Raw genomic sequence first — 9,065 nt, 5'->3', positions numbered from 1 at the left:
AAAAAAAAAAAAAAAAATAAAGTAGACAGAGTTGAGAATTATGGCCTCATGACTCTCACTTGCTATGTAACAGCTCCTGGCTAGAATTTTGCTACACTGTCCTGTTCTTCCCTGCCCCTTCTCCACGTGTCACCTTTTCCATCCTTCAAGCCAACAGAAATACTGCTTTCTGTAAATGCCAACTCTATTTAAAAAAAAAAACCCAGGACACTTTGTTAATATCTGTCTGATGGCTCTACCACATTGCTTTTTATCATATTCTTTTAAGGCAGAGACGAAGTAATTTACCTTTAAATCATCACAACAACCCATAGTTATCTTTTAAGGCACTTAACCCAGCTTACTCACATACTTTGTTAACTTCAAAGACATCTGATAGCTCTTCTCATCCTTACTTGTAGAAGGGACAAGATAATCTGTCACAAGAATTGTTACAAGGTACCTTGGGCTTAACAAATGTTCATTTTTTTAAAAATAGGGTAAAATCTCAAATTGCTTTGAAGGGTTTTAATAGATGTTCAATTAAAAAACCTGTAAAGGTTTATGTCCTCTGCATAGTTACTCTTTCCTTTCCACTCCTCTCCCAATTAAGTTTGAATTCTTACAGGAGTTTGGATAGAACTCAGACCAACATTTACACAGCAGATTTAAAGTGGAGCTAACTCTGCTTATCAGACATCTGTTTCTAAGTTCCAATTTACATGACATAAACCACTCAAACAGGTGGTAGGAGCACAGGAGTACAAGGCAGGAGGAATATGACTACCACAAGTATGATAATGCTTGAAAAGACTAAAGATTCACTGTGAGGGGCCATCTATGCTAACCTAAGGGCTGCGTAATTAACAGATTGGTGCTTCTCTAGGCTTTGAAGATTAAATACTAGAATTGATAAAAAGCACAAATGGTCTTTTAAATTTGTCCTATTAACATAATTGTGCCATACTTTTGATACTAGGAACAAAGCCAATAAACTACTTAAATCTAACAGCATGTGGTCAAGACTAACTAAGAGTTCTAATAAATAAAATAATCATAACTCTGTCCTACAAAGTACTTTTAAAATAAGTAGCAAGAGGAAAACCTGGGCAAAAAATGACTCCAGCAAACTATGTGATTCTGGCTATCTTTATTATTTTATATGGTTTTCCTAACACAGCTGTACACATTTACATTATATCCTTATTTTCCCCAAGCTCAGGGTTATTCCTGACTCATCCATGTTGTTGACCTAACTGAAGTTGAACCATAGTGGAACTTTTTTGCCCTCTGGATGTTCACTAAGTTCCAATAAGTCTAGTTTAATGTTCCAACATAGTTGCAATAAAAATAACTACACATAAAATGAAAGGAAGCAAGACACATTCTGCAATACCTGCATTCTGGCCAGAATAATGAAGAACAGAGTGCATCACGGAAAGCAATTCCATGTTCTTATCCTGGTTCCTACATTTACTGCCTGACCTTAGTTAATTACATCCATTTCTGTCTGCCTGTATCAATTCTGAAGGGTTTTAATAGCTGAGTATCTGTGAGTCAGGTATTAATAAACATTATCTATAATCTTACAGACCTGCAAGTTATGTACTCTTGCTACAATTTAATGATAAGAAAACTAATGATTTGACACCAAGTGACTTATCCAAAACCATACAGCTGGAAAGTACTAGAATCAGGATTTCAACAATCTGGCTCTAAATCCTCTGTAGAGGCTTATGAGTTAAGTGATAAAGTACACAAAAATGCTATTATAAAGGATACACCAATTTACTCTCACTTCAATAATGACAAAGGTATTACTACTGTACAACTGTAAAAAAAAAATGGAAAAACCACACATAAAGTACTTGTTCTGCATTTCTATTTAGACAAAAATCAAAACCAGAACTGATAACTTTATTACTTTTTTATTCCTAGTATCCCACAGCTTTCTTCAATTTTAAACCCAGATTTTCTTAACTTCCTCACTGCAGAACTCACAAGTGTCACCAAACATATAAATACTGGCAACGTGGTATCACTAGTACCCTTATTTATCTTTATGGTGCCCCTTCAGCCCTCTCATATTCCTAATTAGCAAAATCCTTCTGCTTACAACTGGACTTTGGTAGCCACAAGCTCTCGTTTATTTTCCCAGTAGTTGTTTTTTTTTTTAACATGAAAATGTGGCACAGCTTACTGCAATTTCTCAATGGCATTCCCTTCCTGCAGCACCTGACAGTGCCAGAGCAGGAGTTCTATTAAGTGAGACAGCAAAGAGCGTTCTCCACGCAGCCTTGGCACCATTCTTCTGGCTTTCTACTTACTGTCAGGAGCCTAGGAAGAGAAAGGAGTCAACAATCTTTTTTTTTTTTTTTTTTTAACTCTCACTCCTGCAGGGGAAAAAAGAGCAAAGTCTCTGTGGTCAAGTGTTCTGCCAAAAGACCAACCACTCCAACTAGTCCAGTGGTGGTTCCACTGCTTTTAAGGAACAATTTGCTACCCTCCCATTATGTGCCACATTCTTATTAGATTTTAAAAATAAAAACAACCCACTCATAAATCATATTAAAAAACTCACACTATTTAAAAAAAGAAATTACCCTGCCTGTCCCAGATGTTCAAGTGCTAGTGTAAGAAATGGCCTTGGTCTTCCACTGATTTGGTTCAAAACATTTTAGAGACTGTACATCTGTTCAAAAAACATTACTTCTCTTGTTATCAATATGAAAAGAAATGTAGACCTTTGATTTCCAAAAAAAGACAAGTTTCCTACTGTGAAATATATAGATACGGTACAGAAATATATACTGTTCACTTTTTTGTCTTTTGCTGCCAAGAGACGCAATTTGGAAAAACTTTCAAGCTCTTCATTCAGCACTTGGGAATCTAATAAATTATTCTTTTCATATTACAGTACACAAAGAGATCCTAGCCAAGAATCAAGCTCAATAAGCTAAAAACAGCATGTACTTAGGACCATGGCACTTTATAGGTGTTTGATGAGCCTTCAAAGTCAATTCTGTAGAAACTTTAAAGAAAAAAATGCTTTACCTAGGAGATAAGGACTCATTTTAAATCCTCAAAGCCTTACACTCAATTTGTACTCCTTGAACAAATAAGTAACATAAAGTTGCTAATTAAAATTCAAAGATTAACTCCTTGATGCAAATATTAACTGATTATGTTTTGCCACAAAATAAGGTCAAACAATAGGAAAGGAGAAAAACCTACTTTTAAAACTAAATTTAGGAGAAAGATGGGGACGTGAATTAGTCTTCTTTTACTTTTATTTAAAAGACAAAAAACACACCCAGAGTCTTGGCTTCTTTATCTCATCCCTTCTGTGGGTTCTAAATAATGCCTGAAACACACTAGCTGAAGTCACAAACGATTACTGAGCAATGTTTTCTTTTTATAAGACCCCGAAGACCAGATGCAGTCACTTCCTTTGGAAGTGCCCCGTGGCTGAGGCCATGTGGTTAACATGTGGCAACAAGCACAGCCTTACCTATAATAAAATCAACAGCCCAACCTAAATGTAGACGATTATGCCATTCTAAACTTAGGTTTTCACGTTATGGAAAATCTAGACGGAGGATAGCTAATTAAACTACGTCTGTTTGTAAATTATACCCGTTTATTAATCCTAGAAATGATGCAAAGACTGCTGCTGCTGCTGCTGCTACGATTTTGGAGGTTTGACAAAGTCATGGTTTTTCTGATATTAGGGCTTTTAAAGGGCCCCGTAACTTAAATCGTGTTGATTCGGGAAAAGCGGGCACTATCAGCCCTTTTTCGAATAGCAACGATACAAAAGCAACTAAATACTCAAACGACGATAAAAATCCAACAATCAGGAAACTACCAAGTACGGAGAGTTATAAACTCCAAAGGCTCCCAAGCCTTCCAGCGACGTGTCCCGCCGCCCCAAACACCAGGGGCTTCTCCGAGAACCTTCTCCGAAGGCCCCCAGGATCCTTGGCACCAGGCCCGCCCGACCCCCACCCCGCACATGGCCCGCACACCACCCACCCCGCCGTCCCGCCCGCAGCGGGTCGTCTCCCCACCGCACGGCCCCCTGCCGGGGAGTTCCCGCCAACTCGGCCCCGGCCGCTCGCTCCGCGCCCCTCGACGCCTCAGGCCTCCGTCCCAAGGGCACACGGGGCCCGGGCTCCTCCGCCGTCCGCCTGCGGCCTGGGGTGCGGCCCTGGCGCCGGAGAGGCCCGACGCGGGGCAGCCCAGCACCCCGGAACGAAACAAGGACAGAAGTGTCGCCCGACTGCGGCAGGCTGGGAAGGCGCGACCGAGACGGCAGCGGCAGCCGAGCTTCCCGCCTGACGCAGCAGCAGAGCAGCGAGGGCCAAAGTGCGGCCGCCATCGCTGCCTCACCGCTCGCTCCCCTCTCCGTCCTCCTCGGCCCGGGCTGCGGCTCCCTCCGTGACGACCCCACTCCCAGCCCTCACCTTCGGCGTCTGAGCGGGCCCGCAACAGCGGAGACTCGGACGCAGGCCCGAGGAAGCGGCTGGCAAGGCAGCGGCTGTTTATTTTCAGGGTCCTTGCCTGCGCCACACGCGGGTCTGCACACGGCCCCACACACGCCGCTGCGCACGGCTCTCCTCCGCCTCGCCCACACGGCCAATCAGAGCGCGGGGCTCGGCAGTCCAATCAGAGCCGCCCGCAGGGAGGCCGCCCAGCCGATGCGCGGAGCGGAGCGGGGCGGGGCGAGTCTGTGGCTGTGAGCGCGCCGCGGCCTTTCCCGTCGTACCCCGCGCGCAGCCTTTCCCGCCGGGATCGTGGCCCCCAGGTTCTCACGCTGGCCCTATGTCTCGCTGGCGGCAGCGACCTTGGCAGGAAATCTGGCTGTGTCCGCTATGCTGCTCTCTCCTGGCAGCTGGACCCGAGGGACGCCAGAGGACGAGTCTCAGTGCAGTGACTGCGATTAGCGCGTAGAGCCAGAGGAAATTCCTCCCCCTTTCTAGCGCTCCCACCCGGTCATTGGCTTTCAGAGCCAGGCCCGGTGTTCTGATACGTTTAAGTTTCGAGAAAAGTCGTGGCTGCCAAGTGTCAGAAGTTGCTATGGCTGTAGGTTACAGACCCTGAGATTCGTTTCGGTTTTTGCGTTAGCCTGGGCAGAACCCGAAAGGCCTTGGCGCTGTGTCTGCCAGGACTGATCCTAGCCTCCCAAATTAAAGGTTCCTGATGAGGGCGAAAGCCTGCCCCGGGGAAGGCCCTGAAGCTGATGAAGGGAGTGGTTCTGAGACTGTCTAACAACACTCCTTGCGACCAATTTAGCACATTTATGAGGAGCGACATCTCCTGGGACTTCAGGGATAAAAGAGAGGGCCATTTGATGGGGGTCACATTCACTTTGTTAATTGCTACCGTTTACTGACACTGTGTTGGACACAGTCTGTTAAATGGTTTACAAAGATCAAGTACTATTGATTTGAACCTAGGCTTAATGATTGATTCTCATTACAGGTGCTCTCTGCCTTTTCACAAACATAATCTCAAAAACCATAGACTTGGAACTAAGAGGATCCTTAAAATGCATTTACTCTGATAATTGAGTTTAGATTTGGTGTTTCCTCCAAGAGAGACTGTATATATATATTGATAGTCATAGATACTCTTGTTAGGATGAAACCAAAGGCTATCATCATCCAATTCAGTTTGTTCCGTATGAACTAAAATACTCTAGAATTTTGTGCCCCCTTTTAGAATGACTCATGTTAGAAAAAAAGTTTTTGTAATGGAAGAGTCCCAAGTCTCTTGGGCTCCACAAGGTCCTGAAAGTACCACACTCTCCTGTTAAACCTAATATGCTCCTTGAGGTTAGTATTCGGTTCATGTCATGACTGGTGTATCCCAGCAATGGCCTTTTCATTCCTGCAATGACTCATTCTTTGAAATTAAGTGCAGAAATCTACTAAGATGTTACGACCGGCAAGAACAGACCTTGTTTGTAGAATTAATTGTGTTGGTGACTTGTAGACTTGAGCTGTTATTTTACCCCTACTTTCACCTCAGTGGATCCTCCTGAGTTCCATGGCTGTGGTTTTTGAAATGATGTTTATGAAAAGGCAGAGAGCACATGTGTTGGAGGCAGACGTTAAACCTGGGATCAAATCACTAGTGCTTACTTAGTCATTGTAAACCATTTAGCAGATTGTGTTCAACACAGTGTTACTAAAGGGTGGAAATTATCAGAGAGTGACTCTATTAAAGACTAATGGTATTTTAAACTTTTCTTAACCAAAGCATCTAAACTAAAAAATGTTTTGAATTCACCATGAAAAGGCTCCATTTCTAATCAAATTGAATAAATGCCTAGCTATTTATGTATTGAGCTGTAACACCAGGATCACCTATAATAAAATGGTATTTTGTATTTATATGATTTTATTACCAAGAAGCTTACACAGCTATATAGATGTCCTCTCTCTAATCTGATTAATCTTTAATCAGAGGTAACGTGTAGTGTAGCAATTGCAGACACTTAAGTAGTGACTTTGTAAGCTGTAACAATGAGTCAGTATGATGAAAGAGGCTATGTACAAAATCCAGCCTGGGTACATCCACTTCATGCCAAGAGGACAAATTAAAATTCCCATAGGAGGCAAATACTAATATTTTCTGACTTGTTTTCTGTTTACCATCTAACTATAATGTTGCACGAAGTGTTTCCTATTCATTATAGATCCAATGTATAGGAATGGAATGTTCCTAAATATTAAAAGAAATTTTTAAATAGCCAAAGAAATGAAGGTTATCATAAAATAGAGATATTGGACGTATTGCTCTACAGGTTTTTCTGTGTTTGTTTTTTGTTTTTTGAGACAGAGCCTCAAGCTGTCCCCCTGGGTAGAGTGCCGTAGCATCACAGCTCACAGCAACCTCCAACTCCTGGGCTCAAGCGAGTCTCCTGCCTTAGTCTCCCAAGTAGCTGGGACCACAGGCGCCCACCACAACGCCCGGCTATTTTTTGGTTGCAGCCGTCATTGTTGTTTGGCGGGCCCGGGCTGGGGATTTGAACCCACCACCTTAGGTGTATGTGACTGGCGCCTTAGCCACTTGAGCCACAGGCGCCGAGCCTGTTTTTTGTTTTTGAGACAGAGTCTCACTATGTCACCTGCGGTGGAGTGCTGTGGCGTCTCTTGGGCTTAAGCGATTCTCTTGCTTCAGCCCCAACTAGCTGGGACTACAGGTGCCCACCACAACGCCTGGCTACTTTTCTGTTATAGTTGTCGTTGTTTAGCAGGCCCAGGCCAGGTTTGAACCCACCAACCTGGGTGTATGTGGCCGGCGCCTGCTCTACAGGTTTTAAAAGACTTAAGTGTAAAGAATGGAAATACGAGGTGCTCTTTACTGCTTGGCACTGGGAGTAGTAACAACTAGTGGCTCTTGTCCACCTGGTGTGCAGCTTCCTGTAATGACTATTATTAATAGAGCCATTCTGACCATGAGGCATTATGACCATCTCCAGAGAAGGTCTGTGATGAAATTTACTTAGAGCAGCTCATATGCCCAGATATGCCCTTTGGTACCCCTGTTTTACTAGAGTTGTTTGAAAATAAGAAATGAAAAAGATCACTCAGAAGATAAACTGCAGGATGGTATTTAAAGAAAGAGGGTCTGATTACATCCCCTTGCCTGGAGATGTTATATTCCTCTCCTCTCCTCTAGTGTTCAGTCTTGTGCTCAGCATTGCAGGGGTCACAAAGATGACTAGTTAAGACACATGCTTTGCCTTCAAAGACGTTGTGGGATAACAAGCGCCATGGGTAATTTTTTAATGTCCTGGGCGATCTGCTCAAATGCTATAGTAAGTCCTTAAAATGGGGACCAGTTGAGCAGCAAAACCTGCCAACTCTTAATTTCCACTTAAATGCTCAATGGCATAGCACATGCTTTCGAGTCTGCTGTTAAATTGAGGTGATAGGACATGAACCCTGCTGCGTCTTGTTTTCCCTCCCTGCAGGGAAATGGTGCTTTGTGACTTGCCTTGGAAAGTGTGCAACTAAGATCGAGGAGAATAAGTGATACTTCCACCTCTTATGTTTGCTTCCGAAACGGAAACAGCTAAAGCTAAATCCTGAAATAGGAGTCAGTAATATTAATAATAGCTATCATTAATATGGAGCTATTATAACAGTGCCTGGCATAAGACAATATCTATGATAGTGTTATCTAGTATGTGTATTTTCATTATTTATTGAGTGCTTACTATATGCCAGGCATCGTTTATAACCTCTTTACCAAAACACCTATGAGATAAGTACTTTTATTATCCCCAAGAGGAAACAGGTTCAGAGTTTAAGCAATCTGCCCAAAGTCAGAAAGTAAATAAGTGACAGGGCAGTCTTCAAACGCAAACAGCCCATGTGCCTAAACAGTACTACTGGCCTTCGGCATGTCTTGAGGCCTAATCCTATAATATAATATCCCATCAACTCCTTAAAGCGACAGTGTAGAGAGAGTAATGTTCAACACTGGAATAATTTAGTGAATGTTCCTTTAGTTAGTTGGTTTCCTCCTCTTTAACCTTGAATCAAAACTCTCTCTAATGCAAAGTAACTGGTTAGAGAAGAACTTTATTAGCAGATAGTTTAAAAAGTTTCAAAGTAGGGTGGTGGCCCCATATACGGAGGGTGGCGGGTTCAAACTCAGACCCAGCAAAACTGCAACAAAAAATAGCTGGATGTTGTGGCAGGCGCCTGTAGTCCCAGCTACTCAAGAGGTTGAGGCAAGGGAATCACGTAAGCCCAGGAGTTGGAGGTTGCTGTGAGCTGTGATGCTACAGCACTCTACCGAGGGCAATAAATTAAGACTCTGACTCTACAAAAAAACAAGCAAAAAAATACCTGGGTGTGGTTCAGTGCCTGTGGCTCAAGCGGCTAAGGCGCTAACCACATATACCTGAGTTGGCAGGTTCGACTCCAGCCCAGGACTGCCAAACAATAATGACGGCTGCAACCAAAAAATAGCCGGGTGTTGTGGCAGGCGCCTGTAATCCCAGCTACTTGGGAGGCAGAGGCAGGAGAATCACTTGAGCCCAGGAGTTGGAGGTTGTTGTGAGCTGT

At 43.3% G+C, this 9,065-nt stretch overlaps 1 protein-coding gene across 1 annotated transcript in view; it reads right to left on the bottom strand.

Annotated features, from left to right (window-relative positions):
* Nucleotides 1-4,622, bottom strand: part of CNBP (CCHC-type zinc finger nucleic acid binding protein) — a 24,269-nt gene extending 19,647 nt beyond the window's left edge. The window contains exon 1 of the mRNA XM_023516964.1: nt 4,446-4,622. The gene's annotated coding sequence lies outside the window, so the exon portion shown is untranslated. The remainder of the gene's footprint in view (nt 1-4,445) is intronic.
* Between the last annotated feature and the right edge of the window lie 4,443 nt (nt 4,623-9,065).

Source organism: Otolemur garnettii, unplaced genomic scaffold (assembly GCF_000181295.1).
Source record: "Otolemur garnettii isolate 467f Iridium unplaced genomic scaffold, OtoGar3 scaffold00101, whole genome shotgun sequence".
Classification (NCBI taxonomy): domain Eukaryota; kingdom Metazoa; phylum Chordata; class Mammalia; order Primates; family Galagidae; genus Otolemur; species Otolemur garnettii.
This window is presented reverse-complemented; position numbering and strand designations above follow the sequence as displayed.